This window comes from Macaca mulatta, chromosome 7 (assembly GCF_049350105.2).
Source record: "Macaca mulatta isolate MMU2019108-1 chromosome 7, T2T-MMU8v2.0, whole genome shotgun sequence".
Taxonomy (NCBI): Eukaryota; Metazoa; Chordata; class Mammalia; order Primates; family Cercopithecidae; genus Macaca; species Macaca mulatta.
In genome coordinates this window covers 30748792-30775933 of record NC_133412.1, presented here as the reverse complement: position 1 = coordinate 30775933, position 27142 = coordinate 30748792, and the positions used below count along the sequence as shown (strand labels likewise).

Below are 27142 nucleotides of genomic sequence, written 5' to 3'. Positions count from 1 at the left end.
CTATAGGAAACAGTCTGTGTTCATTGATTAAATTGGGTGGTGGGAGGGGTTTGAGAGTGGAGTTCTATTATTTCTTAACAGAGAAGTTTACTTTAGTAATGGCAATGCTATGGATTAGGAGTCAAGGATTTGATTTAATAATCTTTGGGTGTGTCAGTTATTTGATGTCTCCAATTAACCCTGTCTACTAAAAGGAAAAAAATAATATCCCCTACTCTCCTCACTAAAGAATTAGAGAATAAATTAAATAGTATTCGTAATATGGCTCTACTTCCACAGAAAATGGTGCGGAGTAATGCAACATTACTCTGGTTAAGATTGTTAATCAAGACTGAATTGGAAAGAAAATAATAAATACAAGAAAAGGATTCATAAAAATCAAAGTCAACAGATAAAAAGGAACACAAATGCTATCTAAAGATGCCTCCCATCACTCCCCTATCCCCCATTATAAAAGTTCAGAAAAATATAGAAAACAAATAGAGGGTGAACCATCTGTTTTTTCTGGATTATAGTATATTCATTTGGAAAATAGTTATTAAGAACCTACTATGTGCAAAGCACAGAGAAAGGAATGTTTCATTCTCAGAAAAAATTAAAAGGTACTCAGTTCAACAAACGTTCCTCAATGTCTGCTATGGACAAAGCACCATGCTCACTCTCAGTACTCAAGAACTTGAAAAAATGATCTTAAAAAAAAAAAAAAACCCTTCATCTTCTAAGCCAAATGTCTATATCGATAGAAATAGCTATGTCATAGAAGAGAAGGTGTAAAATGTATATGATAATTGTAAACAGCATGAGCTTTGGAATTGACTAATGGTTTAAACAAAAGAGCTCCACCATTTGCTAGCTTTGTGACTTTAAAATCTTTTTTTCCTCATACTTAATTCATAGAGTTGTTTTAAGCTTGGAACAAGTTTATGTATAAAAGTACTTTCCAAAGGGCCTGGCCTATAGTATTCACTTAATTACACTAGCTTTAAAATATTAATGATTTTGTCATGATTATTTACTAATAACTGGGAGTATAATGGATTTAGGGCAGTGATTATTAAGTGGGGGGATTTTGCCGCCCAGTAACATATGGCAATACCTGAAGACATTTTTGGTTGTCTAACTTGATAGGGTGAACGCTATTCTCTAGTAGGTAAAGAAGGGCCAGGGATGCTGTTAAACATCCTGCCATAAACAGAACAACCTCTCAAAACAAATAGTTATCCCATCCAAAATATCAATAGTTCTAATGTTGAGAAACCGTAATTTAGAGAAACTTATCTATCTGTCTGGCTATCTCTCTACCTATCTATCTGTCATCTATCCACCCATCCATCATCTGTCAATCAAAATCAGTTTTGCATCAGCTAAACCAATTTAATTGCTATTAGGTTAGCTAAGAATCAAAAAGCAAACTATGTCTCTAAAGTGAAGTCTGGAGCAAATGTGAAGCCTAGAATTTGTGAACAGAATATGGGATCCAGGAAAACCCGTGGTACTGTTGGTGATCAAGTATTGAAGCCCATTATTATTAAGGCATTAGACATAGAAACCAGGGCATTGCTGTGGGAAAGTACAATTTAGTGATACTTGCAACTCTGTCATTGAAGAGATAATAGAAGAAAATAAAGAAAAGCAGTCCAAACAGAGGCCACTAAGGCCAAAGAAACTCATCTGGAGAGTAACATGCTTAAAAACCAGCCTCAGGATCCTGCTGCTTTACTAAACGAAAAATGAGAAAACTTGAAGTACCATACAAAGAATTTCTGGTCTGTCTCCTGGGGCAATGGGCCTCCTATTCAAGTAAATAACTCTTTTATGATATAGAGAGTGAGAAAGAGAAAGATGTAACAATACAATCAGTATCCCACGGGGCAGATAGTAGGTGAAGAGACTGTGAGAGGACTGGGAGCCAAGTGTCTGGTCTTGGGAGGGCCAGCAGCCCCAAAGAAACAGCTGGGAGCAAAAGGGAACATGGTGGTGTCTAAGCTGGAAAGGAGTAAATGCACAGAGAGGAGACAGCATCAGTGGATTGTGTTTTATGAAACTGCAGCAAAGAAAATTGCAGAAGAGACAAGGAACCTAGCCAGAGTGAAGAGTGTTGGCAAAAGTTAAAGTGACCTATTTTGAAGGCCTTTTGTAGCCAGGGCCCTGAACCCTAGTAATAATACAGGATATTGGGTAAATGTAGAGGAAATTCCTAATGCAGTTACAATGCACATAGAAGAGGAAGGATCATTCCAACTAACTGAGACAGTAGGACTGAGACACTTCTAAATATCCCTGTCTTGAGACTTCTTACCCACTTTTGTGCATCTGCAACAATTGGTAGTCAGACTCAGCAGGTTTAATTGTAGTTAGTTTTCATATTTATATTTCATAAAACTGTTCAAATGCAGCAAATATTGAGCCTCTGCTATGACAAGATACAGGTCTCAGTATTTAGGGAGATTAGAGTCAGGGATACAGTGTGACGGGATACAGTGGTGGTGGTGGTGGCAACAAGTTAATAAGTACAGGCTGAATGGAGCCTGAATTCACAAACTGGAACCTGAAAAGAAGAAAATTCAGGAAAGAGACACATTATCAATATAGCATAAACGTACCCAAATCTGGACAGATACAGCAATTATCCTGATTAAATCTACCTAAAGAGAAGATAAGGTCAGGTCAGGGTTTGTTGAGTTGCTACAGAGCTAGAACCCAAGCAGGGTGTGTATGAATGAGCACTCAGGAGCTCGTCAACTTTCTTCATCAGAGAATTCTTTAGCCGTCCACTTAGATCACAGTTAGAAGAGGGCAGAGAGGCTCCGGGCGGGTCTCCCAGGAGCAACCGGGAGCAAGGGAGGAGATAGAGTTGTACATAGCTTCTGCAAATCTGCAATCTGGGGCCACTTAACACAGGGGCAAATAGACCTTTATGTCTAAAAGTCTTATTTTGTTTCATAAATTGTGAGTTAGTTAATGTTCATAACAAAGACCCTGAGTCATTATGAAAAATATATATTATATAGTAATTTCTATTCAAAAACTAGGGTAATATGTAAACCATTTCAGAAAAATAAGTAAAAGAGACATTTTGACATTTACGAAGCTAAACCTTAGCTCCAAATTGGTTCACTGAGAACAAGTCATACCTGAAGTGCTTAAGAACAGTAATTAGTAGGACAATCAACATTTGATATTAAAATATTATATAAAGCATGGATAAGTAAAACTTATTGACTCAGGAATAGATAAACAGATTAATAGAATAAACACATTTCCTAAAGGAAACCCAAATACATAGGGAAATTTATAATATGATAATATAAAATTTATAATATTATAATTTATAATATGATATATAATATGATAATAGTGAAACATTAAACCAGTGAGGTAAAGAGAGAAATTTTAATAAAGGGTGTTAGGATCACTGGATAGCCATTTGGAAAGGAAAACATTATATTTATACCAGTACAAACTCCAAATGCATCCAAGTTTTAAATGTAGAAATGAAATTATAAATGTATTTACAGAAAACATGCATGAACTGTTTAATAACCTGACAGTATAAAACGATGACTCATATGGCAAACAAAACAAAAACCAAATCCTTCAAAAACATACAACTAACTGGGAAAAAATATTTGCGACTCTTGGGAATCAGAAAATGAATGAGGAACAACCGAATAGAAAAATGCTTTAAAAACATTAATAGACCAAAGAAAATGAAATGTAAATGGCTCTTAAACATCTGAAACAAAAGCACAATTTCACTCATAATTAAAGACTACATTGACATTCCATTTTCTCAACCATCGAATGGCAGAAACTATCCCAAAGTTTTTACAGCATGTTTTGTTGGCCAGGCTCTGGGTAGCGGCACTGACCCGTAATGCTGGTGTGAGTACAAAATGGTACAACATCTAAAAAGAAAATATAGCCACCAAATCTGGAAACATCTACCAAGATTACTGAAGCATTTATCCATTGACCCGGAAATCCCACTTTGGAGCCTCTTTCCTCTAGCATTGTTTCAAATAAGAAAAGACTGTGCAAAAAGGGGTGGAAAATAAAAATAAATGCTCATATTTACTTGTGTTGAAATAAAGCAACAAGGAAAACATGAAGACAATAAAAATGGTGATTGATAGGAGGCAGGAGAGTGAGATTTCTCACTGTCTACTTTTTATTATTATCTTTCTTTTGTACACGTATTAATTGTGCAAACTAAATTTAACAATTCTAGCCTGTAGCAGTGTTTTCCCAATGGTCATTCAGATGCCATTCTAACCATGTTCAAAATGTTTTTAACAAAACACGAATCTGATTATGTCAGGTTAAAATTCTTGGTATTTTCTCGTTGCCTTCAGGAGAAAAATCCCAATTCCATATTTGGCATACAAGGCCCCTCCCGACTTGTTCTGTGTGTCAGGATCTGCGGACTTTTCCTCTTCTCCTTCATCTAGTGCAAACCTGTCCGTGTCAAGATAATCTGCCTTATCTTGTTGTTTTGTTATTGTTCTGTTTTGTTTTGTTTTGTTTTAGGCTTTTAGCAGCCTAAAGCCATGGGTTTTAGTTTCTGTCTCTAGTGATAAGCAGAAAAGGGGGATGAGGAAGGGGCTTTACCGGCCCAACCAGAAACAGAAACTAAGAACCCATGACTATGTTCTTTCCCTTGGATACCCCTGATAGCGGATCCCTACTCTTTTTTTTTTCGAGACGAAGTCTGGGTCTGTCGCCCAGTCTAGAGTGCAGTGGCGTGATCTCGGTTCACTGCAACTTCTGCCTCCTGGGTTCAAGTGATTCTCCTGCCTGAGTCTCCCAAGTAGTTGGGACTACAGACACGCACCACCATGCCTGGCTAACTTTTGAATTTGTAGAGACGAGGTTTCACCATGTTGCCCAGGCTAGTCTCAAACTCCTGACCTCAAGTGATCCTCCCGCCTCAGCCTCCCAAAGTGGTGGGATTACGGGCGCGAGCCACCGTGCCTGGTCCTACTCATTTTTAACATTCAGCTCTGGGCTGTTCTCTCCCCATCCGTCCTTCCTCCCAGGGCTGGATGAGGTGCTCTACTTTACGTTCTGCATTTCTCGGTCACAGTCCAAGTCACACTTTCTGTTTCCTCTACTCACCTTCTCCTTCCCTGAGTCCCTGGAGGACAAGGTAATGCTTCTTAGCCTTCAATGTTTGACACACAGTAGGTAGTCAGCGTTTATTGGGTAGTTGAAGGAGTAGATTTGAATCAGCTGCTTCCTCTCAGTTCCACACCCAGGCTTCTATACCCTGCTTTGTGTGACCCAGGAGCTGAGACCATGTAAACTTCGTTACTGCTTGGCCAGAGGCCCTTGTGAAATGCATCCAATAAGATGCACCAGAGAGAGCCTGCAAGGCTCCGGGAGGGAAAAGGGACTTGCTCCTTACTGTCCCTTGTCAGTAGCACCCCTGCTTCATTTCTTCACCCCAGTAAGTGTTCTCGTGTTCTAGAAGCAGCAGTTGAATCCCATTTGACGCCAATTTTTCCAACATTTGAAAAGCAGCCACATCACACCTAGTCAAAGATCTCAGCACCAGCTGAGGGATGCCCCTCCCTAGAGGCCTAAGTATGAATAATTGTAACCTCTGCTTCCCCTTGTTCCCAAGTCCACATGGACTTGAAGTTGCTTCTGGTAGTTGCTACCTCTGTAGTACCTTGGATTTCTCTCTGTTGAAATAACCAATGTGGCTTCTGTCTCTTGCCTAAAGCCAAGACAGGTCAGAGAAGGCCAGAATTCTGAGACATACTGCTGCCTGCTGGGTGCTCCATGCTCAGAATATCCACACATGTTTTCACTGGAAGTCTGCACATGACTGTGGGCCACATAAATGAGTCCTGCGATCATCCTTCAGGGTTTCTGTTACCTCTGCTAAGTCCTCCATGAACTGAATAAGCTAATGGGGCCTCTACATAGGCCTGGGTAAAAAGGAGGACCAGCTTCCAGCAGTTTTAAGGGTGGCTTTGGCTCCCTGCTTCCTGCTATTATTTTGCTCTGTGTTCCAACGCAAAGGACTCAGGCCCATTCAAGTGTCCAATTATCCTTTGTTCTAGCTCATTATATCTGCCTCCTCCAGATGTCCTTTGTTCCACAAAATCTTTGCAGGTTTGAAAATTTTCTCTAATATGTAACAAGCATAGCAGAAGTACAATAATAATATTACCTAACACTTAAGCATTGACTGTAAACCACAAAGGTGAGATCCTCCTTTAATCCTCAAAACAATCTCATTTCATAGAGGAGGAAGCTTAAACACAGACATACAATCAGCTGCTCAGGGTCATCGTTATAGCCCAGATTTGGCCCCAGACAGACTGACCTATTGCTTCCTTAAGGACCATCAGTGTAACCTTAACTGGAGATCATTTCGGCTGGTTTGCAAAAGGTGATGAGACTATGGGGTCTTGTTAGAATTACATTTTGTGTGAATGTGTGTGTACACAGTGTATGTAATATAGGCTCTAGAATTTGAGGAGAAAAAATATGTAGAATTTGGTGAAGAAAATGTCGTCTGTAAAGATTTTATGTAACATACTGTAAAACCAGAAGTCAAGAGTAGGGGGAAGGGAGGCACTGTCATAGAAAAAATATATATATAACTGCCCATTTCTCTTGGCAGTACCTGGATGATTGCTGGCTCCTTGGCATTAATCACCTGTCAGAAATTACCTTCCCCACACTTGACACTCCTACCTTGACAATTTTTGCCTCCTTGCTCATGAGTGATGGGGTGATGGTTTTACCCTATCCATCATGCATTTTGATCAGACTGTCATCCCTGGGTGACACACATCTCCTGGCTGGGACTTGGCCCCAAAGATGTCAGCCCCAAAGTGATATCTTGTGATGGTTGGGTAGATGGTTCTGGGAGCAGATTGATGGCAATCAGGGTGTGCTATATGTCAGCACCAGCTCGCCTGCTGCGATACATGAGCTATGCACTCAGATAAAAGTACAGTGCAAAGACGATGCTGGCCCGGGCCTACCTCTTTAGCATAGGGATGAGCCTAATTGGATAGATACTGGCACCTTATTTGAGGTCAAGGACAGGTCAGAGAGGGCCGGAATTCTAAGCTAGTAAGGAGGCTGAGTCTCTATGTTGTCTGAGCAAATGACTGAGAATGCCTCTTGATGCCAACCTTGGGAATAAAAGAACTGGAAGCCTAAGAGGTTTCTAAAACTCAGAAGACCCAAGAATCCCAAAGTAGCAAAACTAGGGGAGTTAAATCATGAAGATCGAAGAGTAGACTCTGCTTTCAGAAGAAATACATTTGTAATTATCATTATATGCTGAGGGTAATTAGTTTCATAAATCCAGGTCAGTACAATCTTTTTTAAGTGGAGAAACTCAAAGGCTTTTTTTTGTTTTCTTTTCATGGTGTCCCAGATTTTTTATCAGCATTTGGTACTGTTGCTTCCCCTCCTTTTTGAAATGCTCTTCTCCTCAACATCTACTGTTTACCTATCTAGAGCCACCTAAAATTCCTCCTCCAGTCCTAAATCCCTATTGAGTCATTCTTACTCAGTCTTATGTTGCACATTTGTAAAACAAATTTATGTTGGTTTTTATCACACAATTCACATATTATCATCGTCCCATACTGGGTATAAGTTAAGTTTGTATTAGCTTCCTCCAACTTGATTAGAAGATTAGAGATTATATTTTATCCATTTTGGGTTCCGAAATGGATATACTTAATACTTAACACTAGTATATACTTAACACTAGTATATATATGCTTTAGGACTGTTTTTGATTAATGGTATTTAGGCATTAACACCTAACACAGAGGGCTAGGTATATAGAAGCTAAGTAAGAGCGTACTGACAGACTCAGCTAGGGGTCGATGTCTTGTTTAGAACTGTGTCACTAAGGCAGCACACACTCTGCACCCTTTCTAGATATACAGATGCCATTCCTATTCTCAAAGTCACAACCAGCAAATTGAAAACATTTCTTGGGCCTCACTCAGTAAATGCCTTGCGGTTGAAATGGCATCTGTTTCAAACACCATTTATAAGAGCAGATAATAATACAGGGGCTTGATCTTAGCAGCAGAGATGTGTTAACTTTCCCAACGTGCCATATTTTCTGTAATTTTGAGTAAATTTCACTTGCTTTACTACCTCTACTTCAAACTCTCTCATTTGAAGAGTAATTTCTTTGGAACACTGTCCAGGTTAACAAGAGGACTCCTTTCCCATTTTGACTCCTGATGTTGTCCTTAACCTAAATGTGTAATTTCTTCTCACTTTTCTAACTCTTATCACAGTCTCTCATCAGAATTCATTCTGTTAACTCCTCAACGCTTTCACCCACACATTCATTCCACATTTATTAAACCCAGCTACTGTTATTTACTCCTGGTTTTACTCTTTGTTAGCTATGTGACTTTGGCTTTTTCTATAGCTCAGTTTACTCATCTACAAAATAGGGCCAATAACAGTGTCTGCTTTATAAGGTTATTGCAAAGATTGTGTGTGTGTGTGTCTGTGTGTGTGCCTCTGTGTGTGTAGCACTTAGATTTCTGCCTGGCACAGTTTAAGGATTTATTATTATTTTTCTCTTCAGAAAGAACTGCATAAACTGCAATGAAAAGAAATGCTGAGCCTCCAGAGCACTATGTTTTTCTCCCTCCAATCTAAAATGAGTGACAACAGATTAATATTCTTCAAATACAACTTTTGTCACACTACTCTCCCCACAAAGTTTCTTGAGCAGCCAAGAAAAGAGAGCATTATGGCGGAAGGCTGGCTGATGTGAAAATCCAGAGATTTCAGAATAAAGCTCGGTTTCTATGGAAGACTGGCTCACTTATTGATCTGTCAAACCGTCCATCATCAGATAATTTATGAGTTCCTCCATTTGTGATCACGATTCCTGCTGGGTTACAGGAATAATCTAAGATGCAGAAGGATGTAAGGAAACAAAACATCCACAAAATGAATAAATTCTGAGCCAGCACTTCCCAAACTGAGACCTGAAGAATTTTTGGAAATTATGTAAGGAAGGAAAAGTCCCATAATCACAATGTTCGGGAAACCTTAAATTTATCAGGTTAGCCTTCCCTACTGCTACCATCCTATTCCAGATTTTAAATCATTTGACATGGATTATTGCTGTAACCATCTGGTGAAACTGCCTCGCATTTGTTTCTTCCTCTGGTCCAAAACTTTCTATTTATTCAGGAAGGATTGTTCTAAAACATAAACTTGATCATACCATTCCCCTGTTTGAAATCACTGATAGGTCTCTTTGCCTACAGTTAGAATCCAATTTCTTAGTGTGACGTATAAAACCCTTCAGGATCTGGGCCACAAACTGTGTTTCCAATTGCCCCTCCAATCTTCCTATTGAAACACACCCTATATTTTGTTCACACCAGAGGTTTTGCTCTTCTTTGACATTCCAGGGACATCTATCACCTCTGTGCATACTATTCCCAGTGGAATGACCTTTCCAGGCACATAGGTACTAACTTATTTAATTCTCACAGCAACACTCTGTAATATGTTTTATTATTATCCTATTTTACAGTTGAGTAAATTGAGGTGAAGAGTAGTTAAATAACTGGCAGATTTGAACCCAGACTATCTAGCTCTGGTGCTAAAGATCTTAAACCTTGGGCTTTCCTGCCTCTGGGAAGTTGACAGAGAGAGACTGATAACAAACTCTTACCGACCCAAGTCAAGTTAAGCTTCTCCCTGAATAAATACACACTTTTTTCTTTCTCCTAGAGGAATGAATAAATTATCCCATTATTTTTTTCTCTCACCAGGGGTGTGTGTGTGTATACATACAGTGTTATACACACACACACACATATATATATACATACTGTATGTATACACACACACACACATATATATACACACACACATATACAGTCACACATTGCTTAACGACAAGGATGCATTCTGAGAAATGTAGTGTTAGACAATTTTGTCATTGTGCAAACATCAACAAACCTAGGCAGTATAGCCCCAAAAACACACTATAATGGCATACTATTGCTCCAGGCTACAAACCATGTCACTATACTGAATACTGTAGGCCATTGTAACACAGTGGTAAGTTTCTGTGTACCTAAATATGTAAAAGGTAATATGTTGCACTAGGATGTTATGACAGCTACAACATCACTAGGTAATGGGGATTTTTCAGCTCCGTTATAATCTTATGGGGCCACCATCATATATGTGGTCCTTTGTTGACTGGTGCATGACTGTACATGGATAAATACATATACATATATCTATCCTCAATTACAAGTGTTTATTTAGTTGTTTAGAGACCTGTGGATTCTCAGGAACAGAGACCCTTTATAAATACCCTGACATTCAGCCCCACCGCAACAGCCAGGCACCTGGTGCTTGTTAGACACTTAAATCTACATGGAGGTGAATTAAAAGGAATCTGCTTGAAGGTAATGGGAGGCTGTGCTGACAGCTTGGTTATGATTTCTGTCCAACAGCTCTCAGAAACACAACTGATAAATGCAAACCCTTGTCAAAAATGACAGCATGTCTGCTGAGCTATATGTTCCAAGCAAGTGTTTCTGAACTGTAATTGTTGCAGCAGGGTTTAGAAATGGAACTCAAAGTACTTGCAAGAGAGTCCACCTCAGTCAAGAACTCCTTCCTCTGAAATGGCTTTGGAAAAATCAATTTGCCTTCCTATCTGAGATTTCTTGGTCACTTCTCACGGACGTAGGTGTCCTTGGTATGCAGTCGCTCTTCCACAGGCCTTTCAATATCAGAATCAATCCCAAAGCCCTGGGTCTGGCTCCCACTCAGGGGTTCGTGTCTTGTGAAGAGCTCTCCAGCAGGCCAGAGGGCACAATTCACCCATGTGCCTACCAGCTATTGAGCTCCTCTTATGCACCGGCTCTGTGCTCAGGCTGGAGATGCAGACAAGGACAAGATATAGCCTCTGTCCTAACAAAGTTCACAGTCTTATAGAAGGCAGACAAGCAAGTCAATATTATGCTATGTCACATTGTGGAGGCCTGATACAGGCTACTTAGAAAACAGGAGACAGCCTCCAATCCTTTGAGGATTGAAGGGCCTTAGAAATAGCTTTGCAGGGGAGGTGATGCTTGGTCTGAGCCTTCAAGGAAGTAGGAATTACTCAAAGACAAAACTTCAAATGCATTGTTAATTCCACTTCCATAGTCTCTTGAGTCCATTCACTATCATCCCTCTTCTTGTCTTCCAGAATAGCCTTCTAAATAAAGGCTCCACCTATTTTCTCTTGATTCATTTATCATACAGCTGCCACAGCAATTGTTTAAAAATGTAAATTAAATCATATTGCTTCTTTGCTCAAATCCAACCCATGACTTCTAATTGCACTTGCTGTGAGCTACAAGGCCCTGCATGATCTGATGCCTGGCTCCGACTTCATCCTCACCTTGTGCTGTGTCCCCTACACCTACCACACTCCAGCTGCACTGGCCTTTGTTCAATTCTGTGAGCCTGAAAAAGCCTTTTTCACATTAGGACTTGCACATGCTGTTTCCTCTGTCTGGAAGTCTTTGCCATAGATTTTCACCAGGTACACTCTAAATGTCACCACCTTCCTCTCCTCCCTGATTGTCTCTATGTCAACACTCAAGTTTTTTCCTTCCCAGCAGCTGTCACAATGTTTTTATTTTACTCATGTTTATTTTTTGTTTTGGCAAAGGTAGGGATTGTTATTTTTCTTTGTTAGCCCCACCAGGCCATAAATTGCACAAGCCTTTGGATCGTGTTGACTCCTCATCATTTGGTCTTATCTGGCACGTAGTAGGAACCCAGGAAATATGTAAAGAATGAGTTAAAGAAAGGAAGACTTGGGGACATAGTTCACTTAGGACCTACAGTAATTGATGGTGATACACCTATGGTGATTGGCGGACGTGTGGGTGTCAGGATATGAGATTGGAGAGACAGAGCAAGGGCCCGGCTGTGAAGTGTCTTGCATGCCACTCAGAATGATAAGAGTGTCATATTCAAACGATGGAGCACTACTGAAGAATTTTAAAGCAGTGAACGTTTTGACATATAATAAGGTTTTTGCGTTTTGTCCAGGGCCATCCATGTGAGCAATATGACCTTGAGAACTAAGAATGTCCAGTGATTGTCCAGTCCCTGCCCTGTGTCCTTCTATAAGATTCTGAAAGGAGCTGCATTTTACCATTGGCCTAAACACAGAAACTGCCTCATGTTCCTTGCAAATTGCTACCTATATTATGGCTCTTATTTTTTCTTTCACTGAGGGACAGCTTTGGATAAAAAAGAGCAAACAGGGTAATTACTGATCTTATTGGTTAAACGGTGACAAGAATTTAAGTGTGACCATTGCACACCATTCCTCTGCCTTCTATTCCCATCTGAAACATAAGAAAATATTTATATGTAATCATTTGTCATTTTCACACTCTGACAAACCCTTTCCATATTTTTATTACCAAAACCCTGTAAAGTGTACAAAATGCACATGATATAGTGAAGATTTTATGTCACTTTCCAGACCAACTCTATTGCAAAAGAACCGAGCAGGCTGTCTCCCAAGATATATTTGTACAAGGACTGGTGTAACACGCAATATATTCTGGATTCTCCCTCTGCCCAACCTTCAATTATTTGACCAATGGGTAGCTTTTCATTATTTGAACTGAAAATGTCCTTTTGATAAATTTGTACACATTTCAGCTTTACTTAGGAAAGGCATCTGCTTCGAGTATTTTCTGGGAAAAGCAATATATTGAATCTGAAAAAAAAATTTCACTGGGCAATATTTATCAAAAAGTAAATCACAAGAGGTTCATATATTATGATCTAAACTGAGTCTCTTTCTAGCCTTAAAATATAACTAGCATACAGTAATTGAGAAGTGCTATCTGAAAAACCACTTGTTTAAACAAATACCATAAAATAATAAATATTCTACTACCTGCCTATCTAATTCCTGGCAATGAATTATATTTTTATTGGTTTCACCTTTTATCTTCATTTTTTAAAAGAATTCTACTAATAGTTACTTTTTCTATTAAACTTAAATGACATGGAATTCCAAAGTATTAAACGAAGATTTGATTTTTAGTTAGATTTTTATTAGCTACAAACAGCTTTTATACTGTAGAAATCCCTAATATCTCTACTTTCCACATCAGAATCTGAATAGTCTCAGCTCTACCAATGTCTTCCAACTTAGTCCCCAAAGTCAAGGACTTACAGTTGTTGTTTGAGGGAAATTTCTTTTTAGGAGATTATCTAGATAGTTTTTTTTTTTTTTTTTGGGAATATCACAATACACTTTTGTTTCTGATTATCTTCTTTTGGGCGAGGGGAGGCGGGGGAGGTGGTGACGGAGTCTCGCTCTGTCACCCAGGCTGGAGTACAGAGGCGTAATTTCAACTCACTGCAACCTCCACCTCCCGGGTTCAAGTGATTCTCCTGCCTCAGCCTCCCAAGTAGCTGGGATTACAGGCACTCGCCACCATGCCTGGTTAATTTTTGTATTTTTAGTAGAGACAGGGTTTCTCCATTTTGGCCAGGCTGGACTCAAACTCTTGACCTCAGGTAACCCGCCTGCTTCGGCCTCCCAAAATGCTGGGATTGCAGGCATGAGCCACTGCGCATTGTCTGTTTCTGATTATCTTATCCAGATCCTCTAGCCAGATGAATGACAAAGAAAACCCTCCTATATGCAATGCTAGAACATCCAGGATCAAAATATGAGGCTACCTCATGGCCTATTTGTATATATTGCATTTGAGTTCAAATGCATCTTAGATCTTTCAGGAGCTTGAATATATGAATCCACAAGAGTATGCAAGCTTTAATGTTTTTAGTGCTATGAATTTCTCTGGGTGATTTGGGCATTTCTGCTACAGTAAACATTTAAATGCACTAAAGCGTTTCCACAAGGTAGCTCACTGCGTTTCCATCAACACTGAGCATGTTCTTTACTCTGGAAGAGGCTGAAAGTCCTCAGCAGGGTAAGTGGGATGGGGGTGGGGCTGGGGGAATCCAGACTTCACTCTCCATTTTCATTTTTCAAGAGCAAACCTGTTATTGTCAAGTAACTCTGAAATTCCACTTTGAGATGAAACTGAAATTGAGCTCTGAAAACCTCCATTGAAGAGCACCAAATTACAGAAGAATTTATGTTTAAATACCAGACTCACTAGTTTTCTGATAATTCCTCTGGGTGAGGAGGAGGAAATATGTACACAGAATCTGGGATGTCCATTGAGCCCATCCCCCTATATGCAGGCATAGCCACATTGATTGCCCCAACACTGCGGTATTTCACATCCCATAAACAGAGTATGCTTTTTCTATTGGCAACTTGTTATGGGCTCTGCCACCAATACTGAAACTGTCTTCCTTACATGTAATCCTATCTGATAAAATGAAATGTTTTTATTGTAAAAGCAATGCAATGTTTTATCGAATATGAGCATTTAGAATAAAATTAGAAAGTACAGCACAGATTTCACATGAAAGACAGTACAACATGGCTGTGGGAGAAAGAGACAATAAGAAGCTTGTGGCTTCCTTGAGAGAAGGAGTCGTTCAATTCTGGTAAAGCTATTTGGGAAATAGGAGTATCAGAAAATCTTCCTTTGTAAAACCCTTTCTTAAATGGACCCAAATATGATTGCCATGAAAATATTTATTGTTGATATATTTTTTTTTTTTTAGTTTCTATAATCAGGAGATAAAACTTCTTTGAAAACAATGGTTGCTTTTAATCCTGTTTTAGAATCAATTACAAGACTTAGTCAATTACAGAGACTCTGCAGAGAGGTCCATACCAGGCTATAAGTATAACAGATAATAAATGGGTACCTGAATTTGTGCTATGGGAAACGACGTGCTGGATACTTTCCACTTGCCTCTCCATATTTACTCTCCACCCTATCCCATGCTCTGTATGTTTCAGGGCATGAGGACAGCACCAATAGGTGCTCTTGCCTGCCAGCTTCCGGTTGACTCTGCCCATAGGAGGTGCTAGTAAGTGACAGAGGCCGGGAGGAAACTGAAGGAATGTTTTCCTCAGCTCCTTCCCTGCAAGATCATAGTGGACTGGCTGGGTTCCTCTACCAACGACCCCGCTTCAGACAGTCCTCCTTTCCATACGAGGACCCTCAGCGGATTTTGAAAACTGCTCCTTCCTTTACTTCTTCAGGAAGAGAATGGTAATTGCATCCACTACTATGAGACCCTACGTTCTGCACAATTTATTTTCCTAAACCCTGTTCATATCTTTGAAAGCATTTCCTGTATTACACTCGGTTCAGTTATGAAGTTTGACGTACCATTTCTTGCCTGCTGATAAAAAATACTGGAAAAACTCATGAAAGAGTAACGCAATCCCCTTCCTAGAAACGTGGCAGGGTCAGGGTCCTTTTGCACAAACTATGTTTGCTTGTTTGTTTGATAGACTTTTTCTTTTTTTTTTAAGGGCAGTTTTAGGTTCGCAGTACAATTGAGAGGAAGGTACAGAGACTTCTCATATACTTTCTACCCCCACACATTCACATTCATAATGTTTCCCACTATCTCCCACCAGGGTGACACTGTTTTCTATAAAAAGAAAAACTGAAAGTTTCTCTTCAATTTAAAGAGTTTACAAGCAATTTGAGGATGTCTACATTTCCACTGTGGAATACATTTTTTCCTCTTAAATGGGAGGAAATTAAAAAAAAAATTGGGAATTAACCCAAATAAATATCCCAAAACAACAAATTCCTGGTTGCTTGTTGGTGGAGGTGTTTAAGAAAGCTGGTTTAAAGGATCTAAAAATAAGAGATGCCTCTGAGCAAGTTGTTCTGCCATGAATTTCTGGAGAACATTTTGAGAACATCTGGAATAAAAGGGATCTGAGACATTATTTCCTTCTGTCTCCTTCTGGTGCCTGAATACTTGCAGTGACAACTCTGCCCAAACATGGCTCAGTCTTTGCTTGCACATTTCTGGTACCTGGGAGTTTCCTGCCTCCCGGGGCAACTCACTCCAGCATGAACTGATCGCATAATGTGGAAAGCTCCACATTCCACGGAGCCCCAGCCCGCCTCCCTCTAGCTTCCACCCACTGACCCTAGTTTGGCTCTGGAGGGCAGAACACAGTGAGCCTAATCTGTCTTCTCTCTGACAGCCTTTCCCAACGCGAAGGCAGCAATCATGTTCTCCCTAAGCCCAAATCCCTAGTTCCTAGTGGTGGAGACACAACCCTCTGAACACAGACACTATTTTATTTTATCAATGTCCTGAAGTAAAAGTTGTGTTTGAGGTGTGATCTAATCAGCATACACTAGCACTGCCCGCTTCTACATTCCAAACACTGTATTTCTATCAATGGAAACTCAGAGTGCACTCCTTGTAGAACAGCCCCATCACATTGTTACAAGCCCAGGGATTGGGAAGGTACAGTTTTTCATATGATGGGCCAAGAGAACTTAGAAATTTGACAATATATCAAGATATGTAGTGTACCCTGTCAAGGTCCACCAAGTGCCTACATGATAAGGACAGTAATAAATAAGTTGTGAAGTTTTGGAATTTTTTCATGAATTTCCATAAATGAAATTGATGATAAGATGACTCACATAGAGCACCAAGGTGACAATATGTCTATCACCCAGTGCTAGGTTCACCTTCCTGGCTGAACAAGGTGGTTCGGAAAGTCACCAGCAAAGTCCTGGGAGTCAAAACACTTGAATTCCAATACAACCGGCTGAGCCCCTGAGAATCAATTCATCCTTTGGAATTATCCTGTGTAAACTGGGGATAATAGACCTCATGTAGTTATTGTGATTATGAAATGGGAGCGTTCCAGAGACAATGTCCTGTAAACTCTAAAGCTCAGTACGGACAAGCATGTCACATGTGAGGGGAGAGCATTGGATCAGGAGAGAAGTCCTTTATTTATCTGGTGATATTTCCGGCCATTACCTTGTCCAGGTCCTAAGAGATGTATGTTTATTTGACTTTATGTATACACTGAAAACATAGTACAGTAAGTCGTCACTTGATATTGACAGACTCTTAGAAACTGACTTTAAGCAAAATGACCTACAACAAATCCTCAAATAACATCCATTTGTTATAACATTGGTGAGAAAAAAAGTTGGTTTTGTTATGCATTGTTTCACTTAAAAGTTGCAGTTTCCAAGAACCTACTGATGGTAAGATGTAGAAGACTTACTATAATGGGGTTAAAAATTATTCCACATAGTTATGGGACTTTTTTCTGCCTCCAAAATAGCCCATTTACATGCAGGAAGGAGATTGGTCACTGATGAAAAACTAAGCCAAACAAAGAAGGAAAGATGGTTAAACATCTAAATTCTCCCATTCTTCAAGAAACCACCAAAGAGTGAAGAAGTAAGAGAACGTACCTTCTTCCATCTTTGGGCCAGAAATATGCATGTGCTTATATGCTGGCTATTCTAACAATTGAGTTTACAACTGCCAAGCAATGTTTTCTTAAAAACAGGCCCTTTTACAGGAAAGGAAGGAACTGGTAGGCATCCTTATAAAGCATGTTGAATGTTGGCACCTGGGAAAGGTGTACTTTGAATCCACCTGGACACAAATAGAGAAGACAGGGCTTTCGGGAAGACAGAGGTAGTATCTGCACAAAAAAGCAGTCCACCACAGCCTTCTCTACCACCATCTGGATATGTTTATGAGCAACAGAAGCCTTCTCTTTTTCTTCATTTTTTTCCATGTGATAAATTTTCAATCTGATATTTCTATTTAGATGAGTAAAAAGATCAATGGAATCAGATGAATCCCAATTGGTATTTGACAGTTTTCAAGTAACATTGAACCACATATGGAGTGTGCTGAAAGCACATAGAATAGATGATTGAGCACTGCTCATAGTTTCAATAGTGGCTTAGAAGATCAAAAGATGATTTCTGCAGATGTAGTGCCAAGATAATTACTACATTTCTGGGGCCAGATTTAAATAAGTTAAACAAACTTATGTCAGTTGTATTTATAGTTTAATTGCTTTTCACATTATCTCATCAGATTCTTTGTAGACCTTATAAGGTTGTCAATATAAGGATTATTATCCTTATTTTGCAGATGAGTAATCTGAATTCCAGAAGTCTGAGACATTTGCTTAAGCTCACTTTAAGCCTGAAGCCTAAATAGGTTTTTAAACGTTTTGTTGGAATGATTGAATGAATACATGAAAAAAATAAATGAACAGATAGCAATAGGCATGAGTAGGTCCAAGGTCAAGTTTCCTGACCTTGGGTTCAAATGTTTTCCAGTATACCAGCAATATTCAAACTTGAGCAATATGTGTGTTGCTCAAGAAAAGAATCTCCATTGTAATTATATTTATTATAATATTCTAATGGGCAGCATAATTCTGGTATTAACTTTTCAACTCTTATCAGTAAAAGACTGGGGCATCTAGTTTGAATTTCCTTTGTCATTAAGGTTTCACATTGTGTGCCTGCTCTGTGTCCTCTGACTTTGTTTCATGCCACGCTGAACTGTGCTCACGGTTTTCCTCTTATCATTGACTTTTCATACCAATTGTAGAGAATTCACAGCTTTTCCTTCAGCAATTGTGCTAGGCTCAGATTTTAAATTGATTTTTGGCTATTCCACAGCTCTGACTGCTGGTGTTTCTACTTCCACAATCCATGATACCAGAACAGAAACATGGGCTTTTAAAAATACGCACTCTAGGAACCTTATTTATCTGTTGTTCCAGTGTTCGAATTTTAGTTTCCTCCTTTGCATTTTGTGAGCTCTATTTCTGTATATTTGCTACTCTATGGAATGCTGCAGGTAAGGGAATACAATACTCTGCCCCTTTAGTAGGGGACATTAAGAACAGATCTTAGAATAAAATAGCTACTTTCCTGTATATAAGTCATTGGCACCACTGACACTAGCAGAATCCTCCTCTGCCGCCCATCCCAAGCCCAACCTTTGACAGTAGATGCCCTGGGTTTGCCCTACCTAACTAGCTCACAACCACTGTCCTCCCAGCTACATTAAAACTGCAAAGAATGCGGAAATGTATCATAAGATGTAAATCTTTCCCTCAGGAAGTTTATCCCATACTTGGATTTTAGGACTAAACACATATAACATTTATGGAGAACAATCAAGTGTCACACCATGTTTTCGTATTAACCATAATTAAAGAGGGATTTGAAAAATGGAGAAAATTCTGTGGGCTAAAATGATTGGAAAATGATTCTTGAACCCTCAAGGGGCAATGCAAGATCTTAAAAGTACATAGAATTTATAAAGGGATGAGAGCAATAAGGGTATTACAAGTGGGAGAACAGCACTAATAATGAGTGCATGGGAAGAACACATGCTCCAGTGAACACTATCTCCTGGCTAGGTGACAAATTGGGAATTGGAAATAAAATGTGAAAAAGAAAGTCAGAAAGGAAAGATAAGGACTAAAAGGGGTAGACAATAGGGAGGAGCCATTGACGGTCCTGGAGCAATGAAACAACATAAGATCTGCACTTAAAAGTTCCATCTGGAAGCTATACTCACATAAGCTCTGTAGTCAACAGAGGATAACATCTAAACTTGAACAGATAACACAAAATGCATGACTGTTCACAATCTGCCCCAACCTTCATCATTGCTTTCTTCCCATCCTAATATTTGAGATACAAAGAGCCACTTGGCATCCCAAACATTTCATGAATTTTAATGCCTCTCTGCCTTTGCTTTCCTCTCATCTTCTTTCCTCCTGATTTCTAATTCATTCTTCAAGGCCCCCTCAAATTTCTACCATCTGTGATTTATTAGTAGTTATTTATTGAGCTTAGCCTGCAATGTATTAAGTGCAAGGGACCAGGCATTTCAAAAATTATCTATCTATCTGTTGAGAGGGAAAACAGAAAGAGTGAGAGAGCAAGAGAGAGAGGAAGAGAGGGAGAGACTGAGATAATACATTCCTAGTTTTGCAATTGGCACAGCATCCCTTCCAATGTATTTAATTGATCAAAGCATGTCGCAAGCTCCACCAAGGAAATACGCTTTGCCTTTTGAAGGAAACAGTGGCATAAGTATTATGGGTTAGAAGGATTATTGGTGGCCTTCTTTGCAGAAAATCTATGAAAGCCCCTGATAGGTCAATAATATGGTAGAGAATTAACCATTGGATTTGGCCACATAGAGGTCATAAGTGGTTCTGTATCAGTCAAGCAGTTATGTCAGAGCTTGAATGGAGCATGTGCAAGAAATAATGGGAGGACAGGAATAAAAGGCATCAAGTTGACCGGGCACGGTGGCTCACGCCTGTAATCCCAGCACTTTGGGAGGCTGAGGCAGATGGATTACGAGGTCAGGAGATCGACATCATCCTGGCTAACACGGTAAAACCCCGTCTCTACTAAAAATACAAAAAATTAGCCAGGCGAGGTGGCGGGCGCCGGTAGTCCCAGCTACTCGGGAGGCTGAGGCAGGAGAATGGCGTAAACCCGGGAGGCGGAGCTTGCAGTGAGCCGAGATCGCGCCACCGCACTCCAGCCTGGGCGACAGAGCGAGACTCCGTCTCAAAAAAAAAAAAAAAAAAAAAAAAAAAAAAAAAAAGCCTCAAGTAAACGGCAGTGGGGAAACTATGTAACAGTGGAGAGAGTTTGTGGCAAGAAACCAAGAAAGTGTAATTTTTTTTAGTTTTTAAGCCGAGAAAAATGGTATGTTTATTTGGTGATGGGAATTATTCAATAGGTTGGATGAAATAGAAGAATTTGGGATAATTGTTGGATTGAGGTCTTTGTATAGGCAAGAGAGGAAAAGATGCCATGCATGAGTGGAGGAATTTTGCCTTAACAAGAAACAAAGACAGTTTAAACAGAGTAACAGGCAAGAATATGAAGAATATGGATTCAAACGCAAGCATATGGATAGATGTGGAGGGGTAATGTGTGAAAGCTCTATTCTGGTTTTTTCTGCCTCCTTAGTTAAAACGGGAAGCCAGGTTATCTTAAGAGTGTGCAGAGCAGAAAGATTGGAAGTTTTGAGAAAGAAGAAAAGGTATGAAGCCGTCGTGTAGGAGAGAAAGAATGTATAAGGAAAGTGTAGAAGAATTGGTGGACAGCACCAAGCATCTACATAAAGTTAGAAGCTGTGAATTGAAAGTGAAATCAGGCTGTGTGAATGTTTCACAAAACTTTCAATTTTATGCATTCAGCCACAAAGTAAAAAGAAGATTGGAGTTAACCCGAGCTAGGGTTTCTAAGGGAGCATGAAAAAGGGAGAGTTGAACAAGGGAAAATGGGGTGACGGTAAGAGACATCATTAAGGACTGATCATGGAATTTAAGTTGGGTAAGGAGGGAAGTAACAAGATGAGATCGGTGCAGGACAGGGTAAAAGTAGGGTTGACGGGATCAATGGATTGGAAGTCGTGAGGTAGTTGAAGGTCTGCAGGAATGAGAGTTTAGAGAGAATTACTTGGAAAAAGTAAGGGAACTGCTTGAAATTGACATTATGAAGGGAGTGTAGTTGCTGGAAATAACAAATCTAGGATGTAATCGTGAGAATGAGTGACTGAAGTAAGGTGGAAAACAAGATTATTGAAAGACAAGAGGTTAACAAACTTAGAGGGAACACTGAGGTGAAAATTGACATCACCAAAAATTTCATATAGATTGTGTGTTGAAGGGAGTGGCAGTGATGCAGATGCTAAAAAGTCCTTAAGAAATGAAGGTAAGTAGACTATGGGCTTGTAGATGGAAGTCACAAAGAGAACCAGCAGGGATTACAGACCCCGGGCTTAAGCTTTGAAGATGGCCAAGGGAGGGGACTTTCTGGAAGTGGCAATGAGGAGCAAGGAAGACACTCAGCCCATCCTCAAGAAGTGCAAGATAGAAAACAAGCGCCTCCTGAGAGGGCTGCAGGGAGCAGTTTCCTCAAGGAAGCAAGATCAGGAAGGAAAGGGTGGGTACCTCTCTCATGCCTGCACAAGCAAAGCTCCTGTCCTGGGTCACACAGCAGAGGACTCTGCTCTTGTGTTTCACTGCCTACACCCCAGCACATGAAGTGATGGGTAAGTGGGATCATGGATTTGCACTCACTTGAAGACAGCGCACCCCTTCTAGAGCACACTACAGGTACCAGGGCTCCAGAATTTCCTGCTGAAACATCTCTGAGCCAGATCCCTGTGCCCATATGTGCTCTTCTCCCATCCATCCTCTGAAGGACCGAACAGTTTTCAGTGTTCTGTGAACACAGAGACCCTTCATAATGCAGGATGGAGCCAGAGTGTGGCTGGAAGATGGATTGGCTGTAAGGAAGGAGCCAGGAGCTGGGGCCTGCTCACCCCATGACATCACATGAACTCCTAAAAGTTTCAAACTTGGCCTTCCAGGTGGAGATTAAGTTCTATTTGTCAATGTATGGAGGTGAGATATAATTTATTTCTCAGTCTGTTAGCTTGATTTTTAATTTTTAAAGACTTAGACTATGGAACACGGGCCTCTATTTCTACTGTTGTCAGGGGTTTGTGGGGCTGAGGAAAAGCTTGAGAAAGTAGTGAATTTGGGTGATGACACAGAGTTCAAGAACCTTTTCCCATTTCTGCAAGCAGGGTTGATGACACACTCAAGAATTCAGTTACATGGAGATTATAATCCAATTGACAACATGGCCCTTAGTCTACTGTGTCATAGTTAAATTTATGTTATCTTTCCACTAGACGATGAACTCCATGCGGGGAGAGATGGTCTGCATCACCTCTATGGCCTCAGCCTTTGGACGCAATGCTTGGTACATAATGGTCACTAAAAAAGAAAAAAACATTCATTAAGAAATTAATGGGAACAGAGTCCAGAAACATCTAAGAGTCTAGCCAAAGTGTGTTTCTGCTTTCCAGATGATGGTGATGAAACAGCTCAAAAATATACACTCATGTCCATATATACATTTGGTTCTGCATATCATTCTTCAGCTTTTCTGGACACTGGAACGTAAAGCTACCTTAATTGCTGCTTTCAATTTTAATAGCAGGTACAATTTTTAAAAAGGAAAACCCTTTGAGTGATTGAGAATAAGTCCCTGGAATGTTGCCTTCCTTGAAGCCTCTGATGCATGTTGCCCTTTCTGTGGGTATCCCCTGCTGTGGCACTTTTGTAGGTAATTGATGTTGGCATTTCAGATTAAGATGAAATTTTGGGTGTCAGTTTTGGACTGCTTCAATGGCCATGATCAGTTAGCTCTCAGTTTACCAATTTGTGTTCCACTGAGTTGAACAGTAAAAATCCTTGGTAGTTTACCTGAAAGGCCGTGAAGATGACTTATGGGCCGCAGCACACAATATTTCTTTTCTGTACTTTATCTAGACAAATAAGTGCTTATAACTCTGGATTCAGGAAAGACTGTTTATTCTTCAGAACTGACATCCCCATTAAAAAGAAAATAAAGTAAGCATCAGGATTAGTCCCCTAAGCTTCCATCAAGTCTCTTGCCATGAATGTCTGTGTGTTTTTCCCCTGTCAGTTCCTGACCCCCAAAACACATTTCTCTACAGAAGATAATATCGTGTTACTCTTTCTCTCTCCTCAATATTTGCCAGTCTTCACCCACCTTTCTCACAAAAATCAAGCCGGAGCTCTTTAAAATAATTATAAAGGAATAACTAATAAATGAAGGCTCTTGTGGAGTAAAGGTGATGTTAATAACTTTGGCAAAGAACTCCCTCCACCCTCAAGAACAATCCATCCATTGCTATTAGGAAAGAGGGGCATGGGATGCATTTAGGCTAAGTACAATGTCACAGGGACTTTAGAAAGCCATGGAGAGACAAGAGTTGATGGAAAAACAAAGGAAGTGGTAGACCACTATTTTACTGTGCTCAATGGATTTTACCGGAGTAGGCAGCTTCTTTTCCAATGTCTCTTACCTATCACTCTGTCAAATGAAGTCAGAGAACAAGAATATATTTTGGTCAAGTAACTATAATGCAATATGTCTAAGTCCTATCTTGTAGGAGAAAAGAGACCTTGGAAAACCAAATGGCCTGTTCTTGCAGGTAGGTCACCAGCAAGGACCTGGGGGGATAGAATGACCATTATAGCTCTGGGTCTCATCTTCAATGACCAGAAATTCACCCTCTGGTTTCCTTGAGGTTCTTTAGTAGAAAACAGAACACTCCCCTTTCCATCAGTCAAAGAAAGGCAGGGCTTGTTGTGATTTTAAGGAGAGAAGCACTTAGGGATTTTGTATTTTGGTGGAGACTTCTTTGGAGTGAGACAATGTTAGTTATCCAGCAATGATTGGCATCTGGAAAGCAACTGGTATAGTGTTTATAAAGCAACTAGCAATGAGATTGGAGGTTGTTTACATACCTAGCTACACCCAGCCCACGCCCCTCCAATTCTCACTAGTCATGGAGGAAGCTGGCAAGTGACTTTCTCTCTTTTATACATGTTACCTGTTTTAACTTCTTAGACTGAGACATAGCATTCTCAGACTAGAATGAACCCTAGTCACCATCTGTGTGAGCACCTCCACTTTTACAGTGAGTTAACTGAGGCACTAAAAGGGGACACTGCTGGTTAGAATCAAATCACACAAACTTGTTCTTTCCACTAAACAACACATGGTTGACGGACACATTTGTTTCTGTTTACAGACTGAACTTGATGCTTGTTTTTACCTAATAACACTTGGATTAAAATGTTTGAATTGGGAGACTTGCCTTCTCCAGCACTGTATTTATGGTTCATAGTCCAAAGAATGGCCTTATTGGATCCTGTTGGATAATCATAAAGAGAGATCTTGTCTTATTTTTGACTCTAAGAAGGAGTATTTATTGAGCCTCAGGAAGGTGAATTGAAAGGTGAATTGAATCCTCTTTTTTGGGGAAACAGAATATAAACTTTATTATAGCAAAGGATGTTGCAGAACAGAGGCAGGAATTTCTGGTTGGCCTGATTTCAAATGATTTAAATACATTTGTTGTATTTGTTCTTGTTCTGTTTTACACCATATTTTTATGCAGTAAACATATATATCTTCTGTTATTAAAAAGAAAAATCCAAATGGATATTTTGAAAGGTGTATATAATGCTTCAGTATTAGTGTCCAGTAGGGGAAAATAACTCTCTGTTATGACTCAATGATAAGTCATCCTGATATGCTAAGGAAAGTGCTGCCAAAAGAGCCAAAAACCTGAGTTTGAGACCTGGCTCTGTTACCTTTTGGTAAATTCGCAGACAATACTGAGCATCTGTAGTGTAATGGGTACTTCACTGAGTCCTGGGAAGATGATGAACATATGTAGGCATAGTCCTCCATACATTTACAGGAGTCTGAACCCATTCATCATTCATTTCTCTGAGCACCAGTTTCCTCATTTGTAACATGGAAATAGCCACACTTTAGTATGTCATTATGAAGATTAAATTATATCATGTATGTGATTCTCCACGTGCAGAGGAACAACTCAATTAAGTGTAGGATTTGAGAGTGTCGGAACACAAAGATGAGCCATTAGAGTTTCAGCAGACAAATATTAGCTCGCTAATCATAGATATCTCAATGTCTGTTATCAAACCCGTGTTTCTATGTTACTTATTATGAGTTTAAGAGAAAACACATTAACTTGTTCAAATATAAGCTGTTGAATGTAGTTCTGGCTTTGATTTACCTTTCCCACCAAGCTGCTGTACACAAGATCTGAGTGATAGAACGCCCCTAATGCTCACTTCCTCTTGTCACCTGAGGGGCAAGTTTCTAGACATTCAAACTGTGTGTGGCTCTATCTAAAAGACCAATTCAGTGGGGTGGAAAAACGAAAGTGTACTTAAATTAATGAACCATTCAACTGATGCATTCTCATAATTTTAACCACAGACTCCTTTTTCATGACACTTTCCAGAAGCTTGTCACAGCAATTTCAAATACATTTTCCTCAGCACCTCAGCACTCACTGTGTCTATACAGAGCCATGCTCACAGCAGACCATGAATAAATGAATGAGAGAATGAAGGCATTTTAAGAAAGTGAGCCTATGAATGGTAGCTCTGAAGAAAGGAGGTTCAGATTTCCCCATGTTGACAACACATTTTAATTTCCCCAAATGGCTAAGTGAGTCTACCCCAGGAAATTCTCTGCCATTTTTCCCTCTGAAGGTTCCTTTGAAAAAGTCTTTAAAGAGAAAATTTTAAAAAATCATCTTTCTTAAACCGACTTGGATATATTCGCCATCAAAACCTTCCTTCTCCACATCTCTTCTCACAACTATATTCCCCAGGTAGGGGTTGTTTCCTAGCACCCAAGAAATTCTGCCAATTCCTCTGCAGGCTGAAAGGCCCCTTCTCCAACGTCATTAAGGCTTCAGGACTCAGTCAGGTATGAAGGCTGAGGCAACAACAGCGGTGGGTCAGTGTGGTGCAGGACCGAGTAGATGGATCTGAGGTTTTAATTCAGGGGTCATAAACATATGTAGGAGTACTATAAAGCCTTCTTTAAATCCTTGCAACTTCATGTTCTACAGTCTGTAAAATAGATTATTGTCTACCTCCTAAGGCTGTGGATAGGATTACATTTAAAAATACATGAAGGTAGCAAGCATGGATAATCACTAATTTTTAAAATCTTAATATTGCCTGATACTATGGACTAAACTGTGTCTCTCCAAAATTCATATGTTGGAACTAACCCCTAATGTGACTGTATTTGGAGATAGAGCTATTGGAAGGTAACTAAGGTTAAATGAGGTCATCGGGTAGGGTCCTAACCCAATAGGATTAGTGGCCTTATAAGAAGTGCCTGAAAAAGGCCATGTGAGTACACAGCAAGAAGGCAGCTGGCTGCAAACCAGGAAGACAGCCTCACCAAGACTGAACCATGCTGGCATCCTGACTTTGAACTGTGAGAAATAAATGTTTGCTGTTTAAGCCATCCAGTCTACGGTATTGTGTCATGGCAGCCTGAGTTGACTATGATGACTGTTCTCTGCAGTCTTACAATTGCCCCTCACTAACTCCCCTTGACCAAAACACACTCCTTGAAATTTTCATCCTTCAGCTCTTGCAACTAATGGAATGCAGTGATTAAAAGCAACTCTAGATATTTACCAGATGTGTGACCTTGGGCAATATGTTTCCCCTCCCTATGCCTCAAAT

General features: G+C 39.8%; 1 long non-coding RNA gene across 1 annotated transcript in view; it reads left to right on the top strand.

Moving 5' to 3' along the window:
* LOC114679408 (uncharacterized) overlaps window positions 1-27142 on the top strand; it is a 62660-nt gene that overhangs the window by 23219 nt on the left and 12299 nt on the right. The window contains exon 3 of the long non-coding RNA XR_013395330.1: window positions 14954-20387. This is a non-coding gene — a long non-coding RNA (uncharacterized LOC114679408). The remainder of the gene's footprint in view (window positions 1-14953; window positions 20388-27142) is intronic.